At 44.3% G+C, this 26,178-nt stretch overlaps 1 protein-coding gene and 1 non-coding gene across 2 annotated transcripts in view; both read left to right on the top strand.

Annotated features, from left to right (window-relative positions):
- Window positions 1–26,178, top strand: part of LOC126419403 (protein sidekick-2-like) — a 942,205-nt gene that overhangs the window by 824,755 nt on the left and 91,272 nt on the right. The gene's annotated exons all lie outside the window — the stretch shown is intronic.
- On the top strand, window positions 17,070–17,173 carry LOC126420179 (U6 spliceosomal RNA). Its single transcript, XR_007576041.1, has one exon. It is a non-coding gene; the product is annotated as a U6 spliceosomal RNA (small nuclear RNA).

The raw sequence follows: 26,178 nt of genomic DNA, 5'->3' as shown, positions 1-26,178 counted from the left end.
GTAAAGGAGACCACATGTAGGACGCTAGTGAGACCACTTCTTGAGTAATGCTGGAGTTTTTGGGAATCTGCACCAGGTCGAATTAAAGAAAGACATCGAAAGCAGTACAAAGTGGGTGGGGTAGGAGGAGGGGGGGGGGTGAGGCTACTGTATTTGTTAGCAGTAGGTTGGAACAACACACAGGTGTTACAGTGATGCTTTGACAACTCAAATGTGAATCCCTGGAGGGAAGGCAAAGTTCTTTTCGAGGAACAGCACTGAGATAATTTATAGATTCAGCATCTGAAGCAGGCTCCAGAACGATTCTACTGCCACCAGAATACACAGCGAAGATAAGATACGAGAAATTAGGGCGCATACAGAGGCACACAGTCCTTTCTCCGAGTGGAACAGGAAGTGTAAATGACTACTAGTGGTACAGTTTGCCCTCTGCCACTCACCGTATGGTGGCGTATGGAGTATGTATGCAGACGCATTTGGTATCAAAATGTTGCTGTCGTTTACAACTGTGTAGATAATCGCAGGAAAACTTAGAGAGGCTCAGTAATTCATTTGGCCCACACACCCCCTGTCCCCTTCTCCCTTGTACACTTTCAGCCATGTCTGTTTCCGATACTAACTGTGATGCACACTGCACCCATACACTGTGTGTGAATCTTGTACCTGGCAGCCCCTCTCAGCTGCCCTGTACAGAAATATTTCAGTTGTGGATTTCCTGGCACCCCTCATAGCTTGACGCCGTAAGTGGCGGGTTGTGCCAGTTGGGTGTAGCACTGCTGCAGCCCCTCCTCCCCCACCCAGATACACCCCAAGAACACAATTCATCCCTTAAAACAGCTCTCCTGCACACATTTAATATTTGATTTTAATCGACTTCATTTAACTGTAAAAAATAATTCTATGCCATTAAAATATTATTTTTTAATAATCTGCGATTTTCCCATCATCTGTAACCTGGAAACTATTAGTTCTAGAGGAAAAATTGGATAGGATTTTTATTTGTAATTCTGTTCAGTTTTATATTGGAAAATATTTTCGCTTGACAACGCTGTTTTCGAGTTATTCGACAGAAACAAAATCAAAAACATTTACTCGTATCGCATACCCCCTCCCCACACCACCACCACCACCATTCACATCACCACACTCACATCCCACCGGTCACAATTTTTAGTGTGTGGAGTTCAAGACACTCCCTTCAGCCAATGTAAGAAAAATGTTGCGACCACTGGAATTGTTTACCCTTTTCGACCTTTTATGTCTTCTCTGACTGGGCCATAATTATCATTTGTAAATGTGTGCATCATTTTGAAACTTTTCAGTAAAATTGCCCAACAAATCGCAAACCTTCTATTATGTAAGCTCAAGCATAACTTGACAACTTCATCCTCAAAACGAAAATGATATACACCCCTGAAAATTGAAATAAGAACACCGTGAATTCATTGTCCCAGGAAGGGGAAACTTTATTGACACATTCCTGGGGTCAGATACATCACATGATCACACTGACAGAACCACAGGCACATAGACACAGGCAACAGAGCATGCACAATGTCGGCACTAGTACAGTGTATATCCACCTTTCGCAGCATTGCAGGCTGCTATTCTCCCATGGAGACGATCGTAGAGATGCTGGATGTAGTCCTGTGGAACGGCTTGCCATGCCATTTCCACCTGGCGCCTCAGTTGGACCAGCGTTCGTGCTGGACGTGCAGACCGCGTGAGACGACGCTTCATCCAGTCCCAAACATGCTCAATGGGGGATAGATCCGGAGATCTTGCTGGCCAGGGTAGTTGACTTACACCTTCTAGAGCACGTTGGGTGGCACGGGATACATGCGGACGTGCATTGTCCTGTTGGAACAACAAGTTCCCTTGCCGGTCTAGGAATGGTAGAACGATGGGTTCGATGACGGTTTGGATGTACCGTGCACTATTCAGTGTCCCCTCGACGATCACCAGTGGTGTACGGCCAGTGTAGGAGATCGCTCCCCACACCATGATGCCGGGTGTTGGCCCTGTGTGCCTCGGTCGTATGCAGTCCTGATTGTGGCGCTCACCTGCACGGCGCCAAACACGCATATGACCACCATTGGCACCAAGGCAGAAGCGACTCTCATCGCTGAAGACGACACGTCTCCATTCGTCCCTCCATTCACGCCTGTCGCGACACCACTGGAGGCGGGCTGCACGATGTTGGGGCGTGAGCGGAAGACGGCCTAACGGTGAGCGGGACCGTAGCCCAGCTTCATGGAGACGGTTGCGAATGGTCCTCGCCGATACCCCAGGAGCAACAGTGTCCCTAATTTGCTGGGAAGTGGCGGTGCGGTCCCCTACGGCACTGCGTAGGATCCTACGGTCTTGGCGTGCATCCGTGCGTCGCTGCGGTCCGGTCCCAGGTCGACGGGCACGTGCACCTTCCGCCGACCACTGGCGACAACATCGATGTACTGTGGAGACCTCACGCCCCACGTGTTGAGCAATTCGGCGGTACGTCCACCCGGCCTCAAAGTCCGTCAACTGCACATACGGTTCACGTCCACGCTGTCGCGGCATGCTACCAGTGTTAAAGACTGCGATGGAGCTCCGTATGCCACGGAAAACTGGCTGACACTGACGGCGGCGGTGCACAAATGCTGCGCAGCTAGCGCCATTCGACGGCCAACACCGCGGTTCCTGGTGTGTCCGCTGTGCCGTGCGTGTGATCATTGCTTTTACAGCCCTCTCGCAGTGTCCGGAGCAAGTATGGTGGATCTGACACACCGGTGTCAATGTGTTCTTTTTTCCATTTCCAGGAGTGTACTATAAATAAACCCATAGTAGTTGGAGTACCATAGTGAAATTGAAACTTGTCTCTCTCTCTCTCACCAACTGTGTTCTATAACCAATAAAAGCAGGACACGTGTTATGTCGATTTTTTTCTTTAATTAGTCTTTACTACCACCTCATAAATCTCTATTAGCACCTCCTGAAACGCCTACTTTTCCTGTGGAACAGCCTGTATATACCGTAGCCAAAGGCTTCGATATCTCAAATGTGTGAAGATGGGTGTCGAAAGTGCTGCCCGCATCTATCATGAAATTTTGAATCACCATTGGGAAGACTTCTTCTTTGGTCATTCTGCCCCACCACGAAGTAATTAGGACTCTTCTCAGTATACCACGCTTCAGAAAATATAGTGCTCCCCTACTGACCATATCTCCACACCATATACAGGGCGTTCGTATATTCCGCTTCTAAGGTTTGTATAGGGGAATGAGTACATGATATTTTGAATAGGAACTCATGTCCGGAGACGTACCGTTTCCGTTCTGCGAAGGTTTCAGTTCATATATGTAACGCGTCTGCGTCTGCTGAGGGAAAGATAAAAGTCTCAGATTTCGTGGTCCTGGTATGCCATAGGGTGGACAGGGTGACGCGTACTACGTCACACGGTCACCTGATGTCACTTTACGTCTGCCTTGCTGCGGGACGATTCAATGACTGTCCGTCTCCGACACAGTAAACACGGGTCGGTACACGTTTTCGGGATATACAGACATTCTACTTGTGCTTGAGTGATAAATGGACCTTACGTTTTGTTTCCTTCCGAAATGTTACCTAATAATCGTACTACCTAGTAAGTACTTCAATTCCGCAAGCATAAGTTGATAGGTTAAATATCCGGACTGAAACCGTCGTAGAATAGAAACTGTACGTTCCGAGACATGGGCTCCTATCAAATGTCTTATGTACTCACTCCCTCTACAACTCCTAGAAGTTTGTAACGGAAATTTTAGAACATCCTACAAAGTTTTTATTACTGTTTCCTGGTGTTTACATTAATATTTTAGATGATAGCAGCTGCTGCGTTCTGTTGATTGCTGTCCTGCAAAATCAAATGGCTCTGAGCACTGTGGGACTTAATATCTGAGGTCATCATTCCCCTAGAACGTAATAATACTTAAACCTAACTAACCTAATGACATCACACATATCCATACCCGAGGCAGGATTCGAACATGCGACTGTAGCTCTCGCGCGGTTGGAGACTGAAGCGCCTAGAACCGCTCGGCCATACCGGCCGGCTTGCTGTCCTGCAGTTCTGTATTTAATCTGCTGCCATGTTCAACCATCCACCGTTAGCATTTTACCTAAGTACTCACAGCTGACGATCAGTTTCAGATTCCCTCCCCACAGACGTTGGTTTGCTGTTGCTGTATCTTCGCTACATACAGTTATTTCGGTTCTCTTTTTATGTATTTACGTATTACATCTTATGTGAAAGTACCTTGTTATTTGGTCTTCCCCACTCGTCGCGTATAGGGTGCCTAACAGGGTGCTGCATTCTCGGAATAACATACAATTCAGGCGAAAAACGTTAGTAGTTTTATTTCTATAAAGCAGATTGACAATACTTAACTTTGGACTTACATCGGTGTCGCAAGCAAACAATCTGATGTCGTAGCACTCTCTGCATAGGCCGTGCTAATGCTGCCCATTGTTGTCCGACACTGAGCCGATACCGAGTACTAATGTCCATACACTGAGCCGATCTGAGCGCCCCAAGGCTTACGTTCACTTCGGCTTCTTCGGCTTCTTCTTCTTCTTCTTCTTCTCTCTCTCTCTCTCTCTCTCTTTTTTTTTTTTTTTTTTCCCTAAAGGGCGCTCCTGTCGTGGTGCAGTTCCATTTGGCGCAGCAATGGCCGACTTCGTTTCACCGTCTTCTCTGATCTTGATGCTTCGTCTTCTTCAGGCGGTTGTGGTTGCATCACAACATTGTTCATGCCTTTTGTAGCCTCTTGGTGACTGTTATAGTTGTGGCTAAGACTACTAGATCACAGGCAGATCTAAGGATTTTTATGTTTTACCCTTCTATGGGAGCTCGGCGCAGAATGAGATGGCAGGATACAACTGAACTGTCCTGTTTTGCCGGCCGGTGTGGCCGTGCGGTTCTAGGCGCTTCAGTGTGGAACCGCGTGACCGCTACGGTCGCAGGTTCGAATCCTGCCTCGGGCATGGATGTGTGTGATGTCCTTAGGTTAGTTAGGTTTAAGTAGTTCTAAGTTCTAGGGGACTGATGACCACAGATGTTAAGTCCCATAGTGCTCATAGCCCTTTGAACCATTTTTGTTCTGTTTTCTAGAGCGCTGAATGGTGCAACCTATGTCAGTATGTCTCTGAATGAAAGGGAAGGTGCGACAGCCATTTAGACTCGCTTTGGAATGCGACATGTAAGTGAACAGTTGTCCTTCATGTTTTCAGTTGTGTTATACCTTATGGTGAACTTAGATATGAGATGATCCGTTAATTCTTAATTGTGCGCCCTTGAATGACATGTATTCTTAAAATTCAAGTCATTAGCTGCTCGTTAGCTACATAATATGTTATATTGCTCCATAAAAGGTATTTTCGGGAACGTGCTCTCGGGGCGGAACGGAATGAAGCAGAATGGGACAATGTCCCGTCCTCCCCTCAAACTATATATTTCTGTTCTTTCCTCCCCTTTCTTTTCCAGATGTTGTGAACTTACTTGAGAAACACTGATTTATAGCAGTTGGATACTAAATCACTGGAACAGAATGTTTCAGCTGTTTTATCTTCTGAAGTAGGAGTGTTGAAAACTTCTAAAGTTCTAAGAAGTTTGACGTACGCAATCAACGTTGGAAAGATAAGTTCGTAAAGCTAAGGGTAATCCCACCTATAGAGTTGAAAAATCAGATGGGAAATTTAAAAACGCGTTCACTGCAGAACAAAAGAGGCGAAAAATACGTCAGGTGTATGACTGATGGGAGTCAACAGAGTAACAGCAACAGTATCTTGGTAATAGGCATTAAAAGTACTTGAACATTTTCCACAATGACATTAAAATATTCTCTTAATGTTAGCGATTTTTTTGAAGATTCCATATTCCTTTGTCTGAATTGTTCATTAAACAACTTTATGCCTTTTTTAAGATGATATTCGTAATAATTTCAAAGTTTATGCAGTAATTTCAGTAGATAATGCCTTAATACACTCTGCCCCATGGTGGGGCAATAAGGGAGTTATGCAAGACTTTCTGCGAAAAAAACTATGCATAGCGTACAGTTTTAAGTGCCTCTCAAGTAATGTACTTTAGGTTGCACTATTAGGGTACTGTATACCCCTAAGAAGCGTTTTCTTGCACTCCTTTATTTTTAAAAAAAACTGTTATACATGAGGTGTCCCGTTCTGCCCCGAGTTCTCCTATAGTTATTCATTCAACACATGTGTTCTTAAATTCGTTCATCGCACCCTCAGCGTGTATCTTGAAGAGCAGTGGAGAAAAGCTGACTCCCTGTCGAACATCGTTATTTGTGAGATTTTACGTGATTCTCTTTTATTTTGACAACTGCTAATTCCCGCAAAACAGCTCCATGATTCTGCTGTCTCGGTGATCTAGCACAATGAACATTAAACTTTCCGGCATTTTAAACCAATTTGCAATTGTGACAGCTTTTTATAAATCAATATAGCCCGCACACGGTCATTTATTAATTCTTATCATTACTCACACTGCATTCTCGAGCTAATTATTGCTTCTCTCATTCCACTATCTTTCACGAATTCAAACTGATTTTCAGAATGCAAGTAACTCTGAAACAGCGCGAGAGACAGCCACATGATTGGTGAATGACGTGCTGTGTGTCGCCTGTTTAACATTTTGTACGGTCGCCGCTATCTTGTGGTTGCTGGTGGGTGGTGACGGTGGTGGAGGTGGCGTCAGTGGAGGGTGGGGTTTGCTGTCGCAGAGCCTGTTAAGTGGAGCTTCATCCCCACCACTTCCTCCTGCAAACTCCACTCTGCAGCATAAATCATGGTGGGTGGCGTCCGGGCCGCAGTGTTGGCACGGTGTGGGTGCGTGTGCGTGTGTTGGCTACCATGGGGATAATCCACCCGGTTTAACACAGCGGGGCGGGGCGTCCGCCGTTTGCCCAGAACTTGCTCAGCTCATCTCAGCTCGACGCAAATTCTGAAGCTGAATCCTTCCAGAGACACACTAACTACTTGCACTCTGTTGTTCGATTACGTAAAGGTAATTTAATCAAATGAAACTATATGGTTCCAGAGACCTTTTCAAGTCTTGGACATCTCTGATGCATATATGTGCAAAATGAAGTGATGACTGAAAATTTGTACCAAGGCTGGCATTTGAACCAGGGTCTCCTGCACACTACGATGATGCGCTAACCACTACGCCGTCCTGGCACAGTCAATTGGAATTTTGACTCACGTGGGAGGCGTGTTAGGGCAACACCACCTAGACTACAAGCCTGCGCGCACACTTGTGACGTCACATACTGATGGCCGGGTCTGTATCGGAATGCTCCTTTTAAGCACTCTGCTGCTATACGAACTTAACAAGTTTCAGAGCTGAGACCGCATGGGCATTCTCGTGTTTTCCTCTTCTACATGGCCTTGTAATGAAAGTATGGAAATTTATATCAATGCGTAAAGTAACTGAACAAAACAGCACTATGATATTTCAAGAAGTAAAATTATTTTGACGATTTGCCTTAAATATGCGTTTCTAGACTCGAATACAAACTGTAATTTTAATTTCTGTCATTTACCTCAGGAGCTATGTTTCTTGCAGTAAAAAATCGGCAATATGCAATAACAAGCATTCACTTTCGGTTTTAAATAAGGCAGCTGGAGCTCCTACAGAATTTAATAATTAGTTTTCCTGGTTATTTTCGTAAATTTTCCTCTCCACTTCAAAATTTGCTGACCTCACACGAAACTCAAATCATTCGACGAAATGGAACACCTCCGGTCGTAATGTTTAATGAATCAGAAAACCCGAAAAATTATTTTATTTCCCTGTTCCTCCAGAACTTTAGAACGTTAGACATGAAAAGATTGTTTCTCGTATATCCTTGACTGAAATTCGTGTCACAATTTATAGGTTATTAACTTAATCACAATGCACTTACATCGAAATTCTGCTTTCTATACTGCTTAATCTGTCTAACACTGAATTCATTAAAGCAATTTTCTAAGGCAGTTCACTCAAATTGAAATTAAATTATTTCCGAATAGCTGTGTATGTAAAACTGTACAAAATCATTCTGCAGCTCTTCCAAATAAAAGTATTGGAAACTCAATAATCTGGTAGGAATGATAAGGAATACTAAACATTTTCGAGTCACACTAATTAATATAACTATTCTGTGTGACTGTAGTTGCTTCGTATTAACCTCGCAGCAATGGTCCAGAATAAAGAAAAAAATGATACTGGTACATGATACATAACTGCTTTTAAAACAATTAGCAAATATATTGCAATAGAAACAAATAACACGCTATAAATTTTTTGTCGTTTACTTACCCCTGAATGATGCGTAGACACAAATTCCTATATGGGAATAGCTGCAATCCAGCGATTTCTCAACTTCATACATTTGGGAAATCGAAACATGTGCACTTTCATGCCTTTTTGTGATTTATAATTTCCCTAGCAAAAGGGAACGCAACACTTGTATCCCATACTTCGAAGAACTGTAGGTGAATACTTTACGAAATGTATATCACTTTCACGTGGCACACACTTTCAACACAACATACACGCCAACAGGACTGCCGACTACAGATAAGGCGGCCAACAGTTTGTGACGTCATGGGCCAATATGGCCGCTGTGCGTAGGCCTCGTATCTAGAAGGCTTTGGCTAGGGGCGTCAATGCAGTTGTGCTGAGCCAGCTGGAGTGCCATTCTAAAATCCCGGCCCTGGCGTAAATTTTCGTTCGTCGCTTCAGTCTACATGTATCATAGATGTTTGAGACATGAAAAGATCTCTGGAACCTTATACGAGGGCTATTCGAGAAAGATCCGATCGGTAGCGAAATGGAACGACAGTGAAAAATGAAGAATGTTTCATTTGCCATAGTTTGCTTCACCTTCCAGGTACTTCTCTACATAATGGCCACTCCGAATTAGGCATTCGTAGTAGAGTTGTATCATCTTTCCAATACCATCATCATAGAAGGCAGTCGCCTGTGTTTTCTGCCACTTCTTCACGTTGATCTGCAGTTCGTTGTTTATGCCAAAATGTTGTTTTCGTAGCCGGCGGTTGTGTGTGTGTGAAATCTTATGGGACTTAACTGCAAAGGTCATCAGTCACTATGCTTACACTCTACTTAACCTAAATTCTCCTAAGGACAAACACAAACACCCATGCCCGAGGGAGGGCTAGAACCTCCGCCGGGACCAGCGACACAGTCCATCACTGCAGCGCCTTAGACCGCTCGGCTAATTCCACCCGCAGGCCGGCGGTTGATGTGAGCAGAGATAAACAAAAAAGGGAGCCAAGTTCGATTTGTATTGTAGGTGATCAAACACTACCCATCGAAAACGCTGCAGAGGCATCCTCATAGACACTTCAGTGTGCGGCTAAGAATTATCGTGAAGAAGGAAACGCATAACAGGTGGGTTATGTGCGGTTGCATGAAATCTGGAGAAACCTCACAGTGGGCATCAACACTTGGCGGAAGCTAGGCATCTTTACGTGCTGTCTGCGTGCTCGGAAGTGAAAAGAGTGACGTGTCGCGATCAACAGGCATACTAAAGACACTGCCAAGCATTTATTACTATGCTTCATCATATGTTCACTGTACTTTCCATCTTGCGACCTATTGGACTCTACTTTCCGAATAGCCCACGTAGTTTAATTTAATTAAAGGAACTATGCCTATGTTTACGGCTGGATCCACCATTTCGTTCGAAGCTCAGATGTTATTCCAATACAGTTGCAGAGCTTCTGAAATGCTGTTCAAGTTAGGGGAAATACCAGGTGGGTTGGGACATGAATGGGGATTAGGACTGAAGAGGAAGGCATGCTGGGGTAGTCTTTGCAGTTGTGCAAACTCACTGTTCTATGGTGCATAGTGGTTAGCACATATGTATACTATGCAGGAAACCCGGGTTCGAATCTCGGCCGTGGTACAAATTTTCATTCATCACTTCAGTCAACCTCATATGAGGTTGCCTACAGATACAAGCGCCCACCAGTTAATGAGAATGGTTGGGGTTAGCTGCTGCATGGGTGGTTATGTTCTATTAGGTCTGATTTCAGAGAGGTATCCATAATAACCCCCCCCCCCCCCTACCCTTTTAAAATATATCGTTGGTCGCCTGTCCATGGAGCAGCTTTTTAATAACAAGTTCCTTGTGGTGCTCATTTTGGCAGCAGCTGTACGGGGTGATTCATCTGCCCCTACCGATGTGGTTATATGCAAACCGCAATGTTACAATTGGCCTTCAAACACCACAGACCTGATGTACTTATTTTCTCGCTAGCGTACGTGCAAACTATTCACCCCACAACAAGAATGAAAAACACGTTTTTAGTAGGAAAATTAATATAGCTGCATTTTGTAGCGGGATACATTTTCGCTAGAGGCTGTAGTGTTCGAGTTATCCAAGAAAAACGTACAAAAGTGAACTTCAAACGTACCTCTACTCCTACACTCGGCCGCTACCGGTCAGGATTTCTAGTACGCTGTTCATGGCACTCCCTCCTACCACTGCACAATAATTTACGACTGCCCCAATTATTTGCCACATTCGACCATTTTTCGTATCCATTCACTGGCCCTCTTACAGCTCCTGCTTAGTCGACCACTTATTACAAATTCTATAAGTGACGTTTGTATAAATTTTGCCACACAATTTGGTGAATTTTAAGTGCATAAAATAAGCAATTACATCGTTGTATTCGTCAGGTCATCAGGTTACGAAGCTACGGTGCTTACAAGAGTTACGTTTGTATCGAATTGCCAACGTAATTAATTTTAGCGTAACGTTTATAAAGAATCGTTTTTCTTTCATTACTCTGACGGGCACGATTAAATGTTAACAAAATAGCCGACTATGCTGGTGGTGCAATACTTCAGTCAATAGAGGCCAAAAAAGGTCCAATATTGGGAATTGTTTGTGTAGTCAGAAATTTTTGTGCAGTGATAGGGGGGAGTGCAATGAACAACGTACTAGAAATGAAGGCTAATGAGGGACGACTGAAGGACTGGAGGTGAGTTTGAAGGTCACTTTTGTGGGTTTATCTTGAATAACTCGAAAACTACCGTCTGCAGCGAAAACGTATTCCAGTACAAAATGTAGATAAATTAATTTTCTTACATAAAAAGTCCTGTTAAGTTTGCTGCAGGAGTAATAGTTTGCTCATAGCGGACAAGAGAATATGAAAATCTCACTTGTGGTTTTTGAATGCCAGGTATAACATTGCAGGTTGCAGAAAACGACATTGGTAGGGGCAGCTGAATCACCTTGTCTACAAACTGCAGTAGTTTGAAAGGAAAGCGACTTTTGTATGCTGGACATTAGTATTTTATTTTGTCTGTGCACCCAGATTTACTAGGACGTTTAACATGGTACATTCATGGGTGTCATGGAATATTACATAATGTTGCTTCTTGAACGTTTGGTTATAGAGTTAAAACAGCTCAGGGAAGCTATTTATAATGAAATGGAAAGGCATTTACACATACTGTTCGCGTGCTCGTGTCGTGAACTCCTGTGGGAACCGATTCAAGGACAGCGACACCACGAGTGGGCGACACGGTCCAGAACGTCTACGACTCGTCCCAGAACGTGAATGTCGAAGATTTGTCCGCTCATTGGCTTTCAAACCTAGGGTGGAAGGATATTCGAAATGACCAAGTTTATAAACAGTTCGCGTGCCGCCCTGGATACAGTATACCGTGCATTGCAAAGTAACGCTGTCAAAAACCAGCACCGAGGCCACTGGCCAATGGACGACACGGGTGAATAACGGCTGTGAAAATGTCTACAGGCGAACAGAAGCGCAGCTGTTGAGCAACTGGCCCCCAGGTGAACCAAGGGACTACCAACAGCGTCCCCTCAACGACCGTTCAGCGAACACTGCTGCGAATGGACCTCCACAACAGGCGCCTGCAGACTGCAGTTCATTGGCTACCAAGACTGGAATCTGCACACCAGTGGCGCAACTGCCCGTCCACTGAGTGGCGACAGGTGGCCTATTCAGATCAATCACATTTATGCTCTAACACACAGATGGTCGTTTACGTATAGCGTGTGAAATGTCTCAAAGCAAATACCCTGCCACAATCGTAGGAACGGTTCAGGACGGAGGAGGGAGCCTTAAGGTTTGGGGAATCATTTCGTGGCATTCCCCACGTGATGTCGTCGCCTTGCGAGGCATACTCGACCAACACAAGTTGCATCTATCCCAGAGGGCCATGTCCGCCACTTCTGTTTAATTTTCCTCTTCACGATGGGATCTACTAGCAGGACAACAAAATGTGTCACACAGATCACAGTGCACGTGCGTGTTTCGAAAAGACTCAGATGTGTTTGCCATACTCCTCTGGCCACCAGACTCCCGCAGTTTAGACCCAATTGAGAATTTGTGGGATCACCGCAATTGCTGTCTTCGCTCCGTGTATCCCCAAACGAGAAACCTGGCGCAGCTGACCACAACACTGCAGTCGGCATGGCTTCACACCGACGTCAGTTCCTTCCGGATTCTCAGTAACTTGTTTCCCGCACGTCGTCCCTCAGCAGTCTGCACTGCAAATGGTGGCTATGCAGGCTTTCGACACGTGGCCGGATTTGACTCGACGGTGCACATCGTCGATTACGATTACAATGGGCTGTGGTTATCCTGCTTGGACCGCGAATGAATGTGCGGGCTAACATCCCAAAGACGTTCGGGCTCACATGCGTTCCCCTTAGTGGAAATGTCTTGGGTCAAACTTTGTCTTGGGGTTGAACCACACGTGTCGCACTACACGCCGTAAATTAGACACTTGTGACCCTTTGGTTAAATTGTCTGGCTGATGGCAAGTTTGGGAAATACAAAGTTAATGTAACATATAATACCAGTAACAATAATATCGGGAACTAAATTAACGACCCATAAACGATGTAGGCCACACAACTGCGATTTGGTTAGTATAATGTTTATTCAGAAAGGAAACTAATAGTGAAAGTGGTCGTATTTAGAGTTAGTTTTACACTCGAACGCATATCCATTTGACACAGTTCAATCATTCACAATCTCATCGCGAAATACAAGTTCGATACTCCACCTCATTAACTATGCGAAAAGTTAAGAGTTTATACCAAGCGCGCGGCTGCTCACCACTCAAAGACTAAGTCCCTCTATACCACACAACACGAAATTTTCAAAGTCTTTTCATTTCCTAGCTGCCTAAAGACCGACTGTCCGCTTTCGGTCTCAGTCCGAACTACCCTTTGGTGCTTCCAGCCGAACTGTCCGCTTTCGTGTCCGCACCACCACTCTCTCTCTCTCTCTGCCCGTCCCCGGCCAAGTTTTCCCGCGCGCCGAACATCTTCGCTCAACTGACTAGTGCAGTTCCCTTCCTTGAAGCCGTCCATCTGATTGGCTACAGCTTATTATACATTATTTAACATTTTTATATATTTACATAATCAATGCATGACGACTTTCGCGTTCTAAATAAAATAACAATAATATCCATTACATAATAAATGTTGAATTCTTTTGTATAAAACGAATACAATTTCCTTCTTACCTTTCAATGTCACGGCCAGTAGCCTTGCACCAATGTGCTTTCTGATGAATAAAAAAAACCGAAGTAACTATTATGCACTAAAGTTTACAACAAATATTCTATTACCTAATGATTCTGTAAGGTGTCATGCTGTCATCGTTCAAACTGAAAATACTGATAACTTAAATTTACTGTATCTTTTAACCAAATAAAGTTACAGAGTTGATATTTACAACATGTGTCATTTTAATGATGTTCTTCCATATTCAGATTTTAGCATTCAGGTCTTTGTTACAAAACTTGTTAATTTCACTTTAACAGTAAATCTTAAACTACTATAGATATGAACAATATTCAAGTTTTATTGGGATCATCATGAAAATTTATGAAGGATGGTAGATTAAAATAACTGTGGCTTGTTTCCCTGCACTATTACAGAATTAAATAATTTTCGTAAATAGCCGATCTTAGGTCCGCCACATTTAACACTGCTACGCATCGTTGGCCACAAAAGCCTTCTACTGGCTTTCCCTATGACGTAGGTTCTCGTCTGTCTCACTCGCACACTACAGCGCTTAGGCCTCAATAGACAATAGACGCCTGTGAGTTTCCCCATCTTGTCGTGAATCTGCGCCCTTTGTTGCTTCCGGTCCTGGACGACAGGGGTCGTTTCACAATTCCTGAGGGCTGACTCTTTCGGCCATATACTTAAATGAGAGCGAAATGCTCGTTAACTCGGAAATGGAAACTTGTTGAGTCGTCAAATGAATCACATTTCTTTTTACACCAGGTCTATGACTGAGCCCAGATATACTGACATCCAAATGAACAGCTGCTCTAACCATGGGCCATGCCACGGATATCAGTTAGTGTGATCGATATTATCGTTTGGTGAGCATTTCACTTGGGACTTCCATAGGACCTGTGGTGACAATCGAATGCAACATGACAGCTGCGGGCTGCAATAACATTATAGCAGGTGACATACATGACCTCGTGCTTGATGACTTGCCTGGCTGTACTGGTATTATCAAACAGCGTAACGTCTGTGTCACAGTGAGGGAAACACGCTGCAGCGGTTTGAGGAGCCTGATAGTCAATCCACTGTTTTGGCCACCAAATTCGTTGATCTTAACCTCGTCACATCTGGAACACTAACAGGTGCGAGCTGTTCACCAAAATTCCAAGAGCCCCTAATTTACGGGGACTGCGTTACCTGTGCGTAGACATCTGGGACGCCGGTCGAAGTGGCCGTGCGATTCTGGGCGCTACAGTCTGGAACCGCGCGACCGTTACGGCCGCAGGTTCGAATCCTGCCTCGGGCACGGATGTTTGTGATGTCCTTAGGTTAGTTAGGTTTAATTAGTTCTAAGTTCTAGGCGACTGATGACCTCAGAAGTTAAATCGCATAGTGCTCAGAGCCATTTCAACCATTTGAACATCCGGGACCACATACCACCGGAGACCTATCAAGGACTTGTAGAATTCATGCCAGAATAATCATTGCTCTATTACTTTCCAAAGGCGGACCAACACACCGTTAACTAAATAATCATAACGTTTTAGCGCATCAGTCAGTGCCAATCAGTTGTCATGTGCTAAAGTGCTACAGCACTCTGTAAATATTCCACTAAAATTGCGTCATTTTGCTTTGAATGTCAGCCAGAAATCGCACTAAAACAGTGTCATTTCTTTTCGAATGAGAGCCTGAAATTGCACTAAAATGACGACGTTTCTCTTCGAATGTGTGTTGGTGTGCAAATAAAACGAATGAATACATGTTATGTAGCACTATGTGCATGATACATACAAGTCATTGTCCAGTGCCGAGATGTTAATCAACCGTGCTACCACCAACGAAGAGAAGCGACGCAGCGGTCTGTCTTGTGCTGCGCGTGCTCTGTTCAGACGTAGTCCCCTCTGTTACTTGAAGTGCTATGTCGCTCACAGCACCTGGTCAATATATTTCTTTGAAACTGTGTGTAGTGTACTATGCAAGTGAAGAGTACAACGAACCATTATCGTGACAGCACTATGAGTCAGTGGTGTAAAGCACAGACTGATAACTTGCATACTCGTTTCGATTCCCGCTACAAACTTACATTTTCTTTTCATTTTATAATGTTTAACTATTAGTTATAAAATTTGAAAATCAGATTACAGTCTGTAGGCGTTAAAGTAATACATTAGATTTCGTTACGATTCCTACCCATGTAAGTCGAAAGGCCATAGGTTAAACGGTGGTAAAAAAGAGAATATACGATGAAATTCAGTATGGAAGTGTGTAGCTGATCTGTAGATCATATGCTCAAAAAGCCCTTTTCCAGTAGACCTTTAGAGGAGAAAGTTAGATTTAATGGCTTATGTAGATGTAAGCGGACGTATCCGCAGTCGTTGTGACGTTAGAAAATTAAAAAATGGTTCAAATGGCTCTGAGCACTATGGGACTTAACATCTATGGTCATCAGTCCCCTAGAACTTAGAACTACTTAAACCTAACTAACCTAAGGACATCACACACATCCATGCCCGAGGCAGCATTCGAACCCGCGACCGTAGCAGTCGCGCGGTTCCGGACTGAGCGCCTAGAACCGCTAGACCACCGTGGCCGGCTAGAAAAGTCCTTCTGGGCTTTTGACCGCATTGTCAGTATATAAAACTGTCCGACGTGTCGGCCGCTATTGCAAGTGGCCTTCCTTAGGGCTTTGTGCTGAAGCCTCAGCTCAGAAGAAAGCCCTGAGGAAGGCCTCTTGCAATAGTGGCCGAAACGTCGGTCAATTTAATGTATTGACAATGCGGTCGACAGCCCAGGAGAATTTTATTGAAAGTTATGTGGATGTACTTCAAATGTAAATCTAACAACAGAGGCGTGTGGGATGAGGCTCACAAATTTAGCTGACTTAACATTGAAAATTTCTAAATTCTTCCAAAATTATTTTGATCAGTTCCTTAATTGTCCAGAAAGAACCCAGAAGATGAAATACTGAAAGACTTACGAAGTTCTAGAAGAAGATTTATCACCAAGTTTCAAAGAAATTGAAGAAGTGTTTAAGACCTTATAAAGTTAGTGGAGAAGACTCTCTCACAGCAGAAATTTTGAAGGGGTCTCTACCAAAAATAAGAAAACTAAAAAAAAGGTGAAATTAATCACTGATAAAACATGGGAAACAGATAAACTTCCAGGAGAGTGGAAGGTGGCCTCGGTGCATCGACTACATAAGAAAGGCAATAAACTAGAAGTTGTTGTACACAGCGTATTTTTTCAAAATTGTACTATACAGAGAAGAACAACTCTGGAGAGTAATGTAAGTGAATATCAGTGTGGTTTTAGGAAGGGCAGACCATGTTCTGAACAAATGTTTAATCTGATGTCAATCACTTGCCACAGATATAGGACTTCGAAAGGTCGGTATTTTTCTTTGAAACTGTGTGGTGCAAGTGCAGACTATGAGGGATTTTTAGAGCGCTATTGTCAGGACTCCGCCGTGGGCGAGTAGTTGAAAGCAATTCAAGTAAAATGAACTTTGTGTACTTGCTTTGCCAGCATATCTACTAAAATTGGAACGCCACAGAAAAGATCAGCGTGACCCCTGCGCAGGAATGACACGCAAAAAAAGAAAAAAAAAGCATAGACTGGTACCTGGTGGACACAGGTTCATTTGTAGCACATACCAATCTTCTTTTCATCTTCATTATTCCTCGTATTGTGAAAAAATTAATAATAAAATTTAAATATATTTAAACAGTTGAATTTATGTATGCAAAATTAATATATTCAATTTAGTTACGATTACTGCCATTGTGATACAAAGGTCTGTGGGCCACAACATTGTAGCACAGTAGTATAATTTTATACGAGCCGCACTAAATGAACTATCTCGAGTAATTTATTTCGCACTTCAGCAAAAGGAGATGAATTGTGGATGAGGAGAAAATCATAAATAAACTCGGTGAAAGTCGGAACTAAAAGACCACACAATTCGCGGAATAAATTCAAACCAGTGGTATTAAAAGTGACGAGCTCTGCATCGTAGAAGATGCTGAGGATGCAGTCTCAACAGTTCAAAGGGGTCACTTACGCAAGAAGTGAGGGAACTCGTACGAACACTCTGCTGACGCCAGTTGCTGATCTGATGATCGTATCGTTCACCAGCTAACTCACTGAAATCACAGGCCTGCATGCAACGCATCAAGATGCCAGATGGTGAGGATACATAGTGAAACGAATTTATGTCGTTAATGATGAACCTCTCAGGGAAGTGAACGATGGAGTTTACCTGCGGGCCGGGAGCATGAGGGCAGAACTACCGTTTTTTCGATGGTACGTCATCTCACTCAGCTGGCTGAAGAAACTTGTAACGTGTCACAACACCGCTTTAAGACGCGCACAGAATAATTAACGTACAGTTTATCTTCCACTCAGGTCAATATACAGTATTCTGAGATATTCTAGGTAAATGTATAACTTATTCTATGTGATACTGCCACAACACCTGATAAAATTTTTCATGTTGAATAAGTACCTCACGGTAAGCTACACAGCTTCACTGACGATACAAGATCACCTAAAATAGCCCAAGGAGGTTTGCCAACCGCTGGAAAAAGCTAGAATTTATAGGATTCCGTGTAGTTGTGGGGAGGTGTACGTAGGTACAACAAAAAGAACGTTCAAAAAACGAGTCGAAGAGCACAATGACAATTGCAGAAGAGGGGAGATTGACAGATCAGCTGTTGTGGAAAATTCTTTACAGCCAGGAGGCCACTACATTCATTTTGATATGACTCAAGTACTGGCAGCCACAAACGAATGCCACGAAAGGCTATACAGAGACGACATGGAGATTGTGAAACACCCCAGGAATTTCAGTAGGAAGGAGGAGGGCGTGAAATTGAATGACATCTCGACTCTGGTGCTGAAGAAGATGTGATTGGATGATAGAAACAGCGGACGACGGCAGTCGACAACGGCCAATAGTGCTCGCGAATTCAAAACATGTGACGTCACGCCACTTCGTGGAAGCTCGCGGAAGCGGAGTTTTACTATAGTCATTAACTAGCCAGGATGTGAACCGGATATTCAACGAAGATACGATCCCCCTTAAAAATGTCCTTCGCAGATGGGGAACGAAACGTCGGGTTTTAAAGTGAAATTCATTCGACCACAGCGTAATAGCCCCGAACATTTTATTAACTGTGAATAAATAAGCTCCAGTTGTACTTGACAAATCCTTTATTTGGACGAAACCGTACATACGATCAAGGTTTGAGGATGTAAATCCCATTTTCAGACGGTACAAGAAAAAAAAGCAAAACTAAGAGGGATTCTTCATAAAATTAATAAACATTAAAAAGGTCCGCCGGCCGGAGTGGCCGAGCGGTTCTAGGCGCTACAGTCTGAAACCGCACGACCGCTACGGTCGCAGGTGCGAATCCTGTCTCGGGCATGGATGTGTGTGATGTCCTTAGGTTAGTTAGATTTTAGTAGTTCTAACTTCTAGGGGACTGATGACCTCAGAAGTTAAGTCCCATAGTGCTCAGAGCCATTTGAACCATTTTTTTAAAGGTCCATACAAATGTAAACATCACGTCATACCTTGACTGCGTACGAGAAAATCGTACCAGTCACGTAAAAATTCTGCAAATTGATCAAGCAGCGTGCGAGATCCCGTGCGAGTGAGTCATGGAAGAGTTCTCTGAGTCAACCAGTATCGCACCGGGTGAATGGGGCCTAACCGAAAAAACATGAATGAACAACAAACAAGCACACATTGACATCTTAACGTAACCTGTGAAACAAATCCAAGAACTATACACCTGACATCGGCTAAAGAAATTAAAATGAAACCATAAAAGCGGCAAAATGCCAATTTGTGAACCTCAAAAGTAAATTACCATATAAGAGCCCAACCCGCCACATGTCGTGGACGTCCAGCAAGACCAATCAAAAAACTGCCGTGAGAAGCACAATGACCGGAATTAATATCGAGGGCAGGAGGAACCATCGAAGAAATGATTGCTGACAACACGGCCGCATCCCCACGTTTCCTCCCAAACGCCACCCGCTACTAATTGCGCTAATACCACCTTACTTGTGCATCACAATAGCTAAGGCAGACCTAGCACAGAGCAAACAAAAGCAAGACATCAAAAGTATATGCAACTGTGAGAAAATAAAAATAATAAAATACTATAACGAAAATGTCAAGATATAGAATTATTAAATTATAGTGCCAAATATAAAATTATTAAAACCGTAATAAGAAATGGGCCAAACCAAAGCACCACATATGAAACATAATGCTGGAAGATACGTCAATTATACTCTGACCAGCCAGAGCATTACGACCACCTACCTAATAACCGATACGTCCACCTTTGGCACGGATAACAGCCGCCATGCGTCGTGGCCTGGGAGCAATGAGGCCCTTAGTAGATCGCAGGAGCGATTTGGCACCACAATCGCACATACAAGTCACCTAATCCCCGTAAATTCAGGGGGTGGGGGTGATGAGCTCTGACGCCAAGTGTAATCACATTCCAGATGTGTTCGATCACGTTCAGAGCTGGTGATTTGGGGGGAGGGGGGGGGGGCAGCAGCACATCAACTGGGATTCGCTACTGTGTTTTTCGAACCACTCGATCACACTCCTGGCCTTGTGACATGGCGCATTATCTTGCTGAAGAATGACACTCCCGACGGGAATCATGATCGTCGTGGAGGGATGTACGTGGTCTGCAACCAGTGTACGATATTGGCCGTCATCGTGCCTTGCACGAGTTCCACAAGACCGATGTGTGCCCACGATAATGTATCCCATAGCGTAATGCAGCCGCCGCCAGCTTGTCTACACGCAGTACAGGTGTCAAGGAGCTGTTCCCCTGGTAGACGGCGTTCGCCCTCCCCTCCCCATCGGCATGATGATGACGGCATCGGGATTCATCAGACCATTCAACGCTCTGTCACTGGGCCAACATCTAGCGCCGATGGTCTCATGCCCATATCAGTCGTAATTGCCGATGTCGTGGTGTTGACCGTGGCACAGGCGTGGGGTGTTGGTAGCGGAGGCCCATCGTTGGGAATGGTCGGCGCACTGTGTGCTCAGACACACTTGTATTCACCCCAGCATTAAAGTGTGGTGGTAGTTTCTCCCAAGTTCGCCGCCTGTCCTGTTTTACCAGTCTACGGCCGGCGGAGGTGGGCGAGCGGTTCTAGGCGCTACAGTTTGGTACCGCGCGACCGCTACAGTTGCAGGTTCAAATTCTGCCTCGGGCATGGATATGTGTGATGTCCTTAGGTTAGTTAGGTGTAAGTAGTTGCAAGTTCTGGGGGACTGATGATCTTAGAAGTTAAGTCCCATAGTCCTCGGAGCCATTCAAACCATTTTTATCAGTCTACCCAGTCTACGACGTCCAACATCCGTAATGAGCGATGGCCGCCCAACCCACGACGTCTGAACGTGATTTCGCCTTGGTTTCACCAAGTGTTGAAGACAGTTGGACAGTCCCCACAGCACTCTTAGAAACTCTCGTGCCAAGATTCTGGGCCATCACTATCTGTCTCGGTCAAACTCAGACAGATCGCGTGCTTTCCCCATTCTACACCGGACAGCAATCTCACTGATACTGCATGCACCATGCGTGTGTCTGAGGAGCGGATATTCCTCGCCAGATGATGCTACTCTCGCCTTGACGGGTTTATATCAATAGTAGGTTGGTGGTCACAATGTCCTTGTCGGTCTGTCTACAGAATACGCAAAATATTACGAATGGAAGTCTGTGGATGCAGAGTGTTGAAGACAACGTATATCGTACCTACATAATCTCGATACAGGGTCCCGAATATACCTGATGAATTTCCTGGATTTCTTACATGTATGGTACGACTTTCTCGTACGCAGTCAAAGTTTGAACTGATGTTCACATTTTAATGGGGCCTTTTTATGTTAATTAACTTTATGAAGAATGGCTCTTAGTTCTCCTCGGATTTTTAGTGCTTGAAGCAGGGATTTACATCCTGAAACCCGTTCCGTGTGTCAGATTTTATCTTAATGAAGCGCTTATGAAATTCAATTACAGAGGATTTATTCATCATGAAAAATAGTGTAACTAGCGTGTCTTATGAAAAATAGAAATTAATAGTGTGTTTCTTTCTTTTAATCTACGTGATTTCCTGTTAACCGCTTTTAGTTCATATAATCCATAGCCAGCTTTGTAAGTCTGATCATTGATGGTTTACCTTCAGCAGTCTAGCGCACGACAATAATCAAAAGACCTGATACCACAGGTGGCTCACTATATATTTTCCATCTTTGGACACTCTAAAGTAACCACAACGACGTGTTGTGTGTGTGTGTGTGTGTGTGTGTGTAGCGGTGCATGTTTGAATGCGTAAAATACTGTTATGTCAACAGTGGGCTGTTTAATATATTGGGACAAGTAAAACTTTTACTTGCACGTCAGTTCGGCGTTATTAATCATTGCGGCCGTGGATCTTATTCAAATTCATTTGTGCATGGATAACGTGTGTGTCATATTTATAACCAAGAGTAATTGCTTGGAAACAGGATGCTGCACTTTTAGCCTCTTTTCCTTTCGCCAGCAGAACTCGAAACAGATGAGAAGAGAGCCGTAATTTCCTCCCACCTTTCAGTGAGTGCGATTTCAGAGAGACGTGGCTGACGTGGGTGTAGCAACGGCCTTTAACCATCTTTGGTGGGTCGCTTTAGGTGTGCAACGTGCAAAGGACTGCAGAAAACACCAGGGATTTGGTTTCATTCGGTGTTGGGTGCATTCGTATCAGTTTACGGTTGGTCAGGATTCTGAGCAGCGATGTCTTACACTGTGGATACTGTGGAATCTGGTGTGATGATCTCTCATCAACCAATTCCAGCAGTTCTCTTCCGGCGGAACAATTCCCGTCCGGTGACGCTAAATTAAGAACGAGAGACTCAATTTGTTGTTGATCTGCCTATTTACGTCGCCTCTCTCATTTAAATTTTTTGGTTAACTAGACTCTTTCGTTCTACAAGTAGTCGGTAAAGTTGTTCTTCGCAGTTCGGTAGGTGGTGTGTAGACCGTCGTTAATCAGCAACGAAGACTGATATCATTATCGTAGGAACTTATAACGCCTACGAATTTTTTATGTCAAAACAATTAAGGCATATTAAATAAAACAAACTGTATTAGCAATCTACATCTTCATCACTAATGTCTCCATACTTCTTTCTCAGCATAGTCACCCTGGTGACTTACACGTTTCTCCCAACGAGAGAGCAGTTTTTTGTGCTGTCACAGTTTGAATGTGTTGGCGAAGCTCCGACCTCACCTCTGCTTCCACCGCTTCGTCACTTTCAAATTGAAGTCGTCGAAGGGGTTTCTTTAAGTTTTGGAAGCAGATGAAAATAGGGCATGTTCAGATCGGGACCGTATGGAGGATGATCGATTGATAGTTAACCACTGGTGTCGGCTCGTACGTTACGAACCGTCGTTTTACGCCCTACAATTCGGAGTCCTCCTATCAGCAGAGACTTGCAACTTGTGTCACCGAAGAACGTAATTCGTCCCAGTAATATGCATGACAATTAATACCTCAACCGATACTGATAACAAGATGAAGCGTTCGGAAGCTTTGCTTTTAAGTCCCTCCTTGTAGATTACCGGCAGATCTAATGACTCAGTTTTTGGCGACAGTATTTCGTCAGTTGGTCTAGAATGAGGTGACAGAAGCAGGGGATTGCGATATGCACATACACAGTGGTGGTAGTACCGCGACACAAAGTGTAAAAGGTCAGTGCATTGCCGGGGCTGTCATTCTTACTGATGTGTTTCATTTGAAAAGGTTTTCTAGAATTCTAGAAAAATCCCCCAGGCTGTGGCTAAGCCATGTCCCCGCAATATCCATTCTTTCAGGAGTGCTAGTTCTGCATGGTTCGCAGTAGAGCTTCTGTAAAGTTTGGAAGGTAGGAGACGAGGTACCGGCAGAAGTAAAGCTGTGAGGACGGGGCGTGAGTCGTGCTTGGGTAGCTCAGTTGGTAGAGCACTTGCCCGAGAAAGGCAAATGTCCCGTGTTCGAGTCTCGGTCCGGCACACAGTTCTAATCTGCCAGGAAATTTCAACTTAGTGGCCGTCGGCCTTCACATAACAACCAAGAGAAGCGGCGGTTGCGCAGAGTCGTCAGTGCTATCAAACAGGTAACACTGCATGAAATAACCACAGAATTCAACTTGGGACGTGCGAAGAAAGTATCTGTTAGGACAGTGCGGCGAAATTTGGCGTTAATGGGCTATGCCAGCAGACGACCGACGCGATTGCCTTTACTAACAGCACGACGTCGCCTGCAGCCCAGCTCCTGGTCTCGTGACCATATCAGTTGGACTCTAGAGGACTGAAAAAGTGTCCTGGTCAGATGAGTCCCTATTTCAGTTGGAAAGATCTGATGGTATGATTCGAGTGTGGCCAAGAACTCACAAAGCCATGGACCCAAGTTGTTAACAAGGCATTGTGAAAGCAAGTAGTTGCTCCATAATGGTGTGATCTGTGCCTGCGTGGAATGTGCTGGGTCCTCTGGTCCAATTGAACCGATCATTGACCTGGAGACCATTCCCAACCATTAATGGAATTCGTGTTCCCAAATAACGATGTTTATGAATGACAAGGCGCCATGTCACCGAGTCATATCTGTTCGCAATTGGCTTGAAGAACATTCTGGACAATTCGAGAGTGCGATATGGCCACCTTGATCAGCCAACTGGAGTCCCATCGAGTATTTAGGGGACACAATCGAGAGTTCAGTTCGTGTACAAAATCCAGCACGGACAACACTTTCGTAATTATGGACGGCTATAAAGATACCACGGCTCAGTGTTATCTGCGGGAGACTTCCAACGATATGTTGAGTCCAAGCCACGTCGAGCTACTGTTCTACTCCGAGCACAGGGAGGTCCCACACGATATTAGGAGGTAGCCTGTGACTTTGGGCACCTCAGTTTAGTGTGTATATATAGATTTTCACCAACTCTGCTGAAGCAGTGGAATCACCAACAAAGCATCCACTACCCTTCTGAACTGGTGCCGCATGCTGCCAAGTTCTTCACCACAGCGTGCTTCCGTTTAACCACATTGATGTTTCCGGCTAGTTATCTTAAAGTAGGTGACTGGTCGAATTTGTCGTGTTACTTCGCATTACCCACTAATTTCAGTCAATACCTATTATTTGTGCCTGTCCCATGCCTTTTCACCTACACCCTGGCGAAGAAGGTGAAATGCCAGCAATCCGTCGACATGTAGTGGATTTGAGTCTTATGTCTGGCATTTACGATTTCGTGAAGGTGGAGAAAGATATTGAAAAACAGAAATCACAACAAATTACAGATCTAATACGGTGTAAGAGAACAGTTACGATGAAGATACAGGCTCACAGGTAGATACCATTTTCCTTGACTTCCGGAAGGCGTTCGATACAGTTCCGCACTGTCGCCTGATAAACAAAGTAAGAGCCTACGGAATATCAGACCAGTTGTGTGGCTGGATTGAAGAGTTTTTAACAAACAGAGCACAGCATGTTGTTCGCAATGGAGATACATCTACAGACGTTAAAGTAACCTCCGGCGACCCACAGGGGACTGTTATGGGACCATTGGTTTTCACAATATATATAAATGACCTAGTAGATAGTGTCGGAAGTTTCATGCGGCTTTTCGCGGATGATGCTGTAGTATACAGACAAGTTGCAGCATTAGAAAATTGCAGCGAAATGCAGGAAGATCTGCAGCGGATAGACACTTGGAGCACGGAGTGACAACTGACCCTTAACCCGTAGACAAATGTAATGTATTTCGAATACATAGAAAGAAGGATCCTTTATGGTATGATTTTATGATAGCGGAACAAACACTCGTAGCAGTTACTTCTGTAAAATATCTGGGAGTATGCGTACGGAACGATTTGAAGTGGAATGATCATGTAAAATTAATTGTTGGTAAGGCGGGTGCCAGGTTGAGATTCATTGGGAGAGTCCTTAGAAAATGTAGTCCATCAACAAAGGAGGTGGCTTACAAAACACTTGTTCGGCCTATACTGGAGTATTGGTCTTCAGTGTGGGATTCGTACCAGGTCGGATTGTCAGAGGAGATAAAGAAGATCCAAAGAAGAGCGGCGCGTTTCGTCACAGTGTTATTTGGTAAGCGCAATAGCGTTACGGAGATGTTTAGCAAACTCAAGTGGCAGACTCTGCTAGAGAGGCGCTCCGCACCGCGGTGTAGCTTGCTGTCCCGAAAGAGGGTGCGTTTCTGGATGAGGTATCGAATATATTGCTTCCCCCTACTTATACCTCCCGAGGAGATGACGAATGTAAAATTAGAGAGATTCGAGCGCGCACGGAGGCTTTCCGGCAGTCGTTCTTCCCACGAACCATACGCGAGTGGAACAGAAAAGGGAGGTAATGACAGTGGCACGTAAAGTGCCCTCCGCCACACACCGTTGGGTGGCTTGCGGAGTACAAATATAGATGTAGAAGAACAGGTTCCAGTGGTATCAGAGTGAATAAACAAGCCTGTGGGTCCTGTACGGTTTTCAAGGATTTCTTATATGGCTCTTCCTGTAAGGTAGTAACAAGTTCAGCTAACAAGGATGGAGGTGGATAG

The sequence above is a fragment of the Schistocerca serialis genome, chromosome 9 (genome assembly GCF_023864345.2).
Source record: "Schistocerca serialis cubense isolate TAMUIC-IGC-003099 chromosome 9, iqSchSeri2.2, whole genome shotgun sequence".
In the NCBI taxonomy this organism is placed as follows: Eukaryota; Metazoa; Arthropoda; class Insecta; order Orthoptera; family Acrididae; genus Schistocerca; species Schistocerca serialis.
The sequence above is the reverse complement of the archived record's forward strand: the minus strand, read 5'-3'. Positions and strand labels throughout refer to the sequence as shown.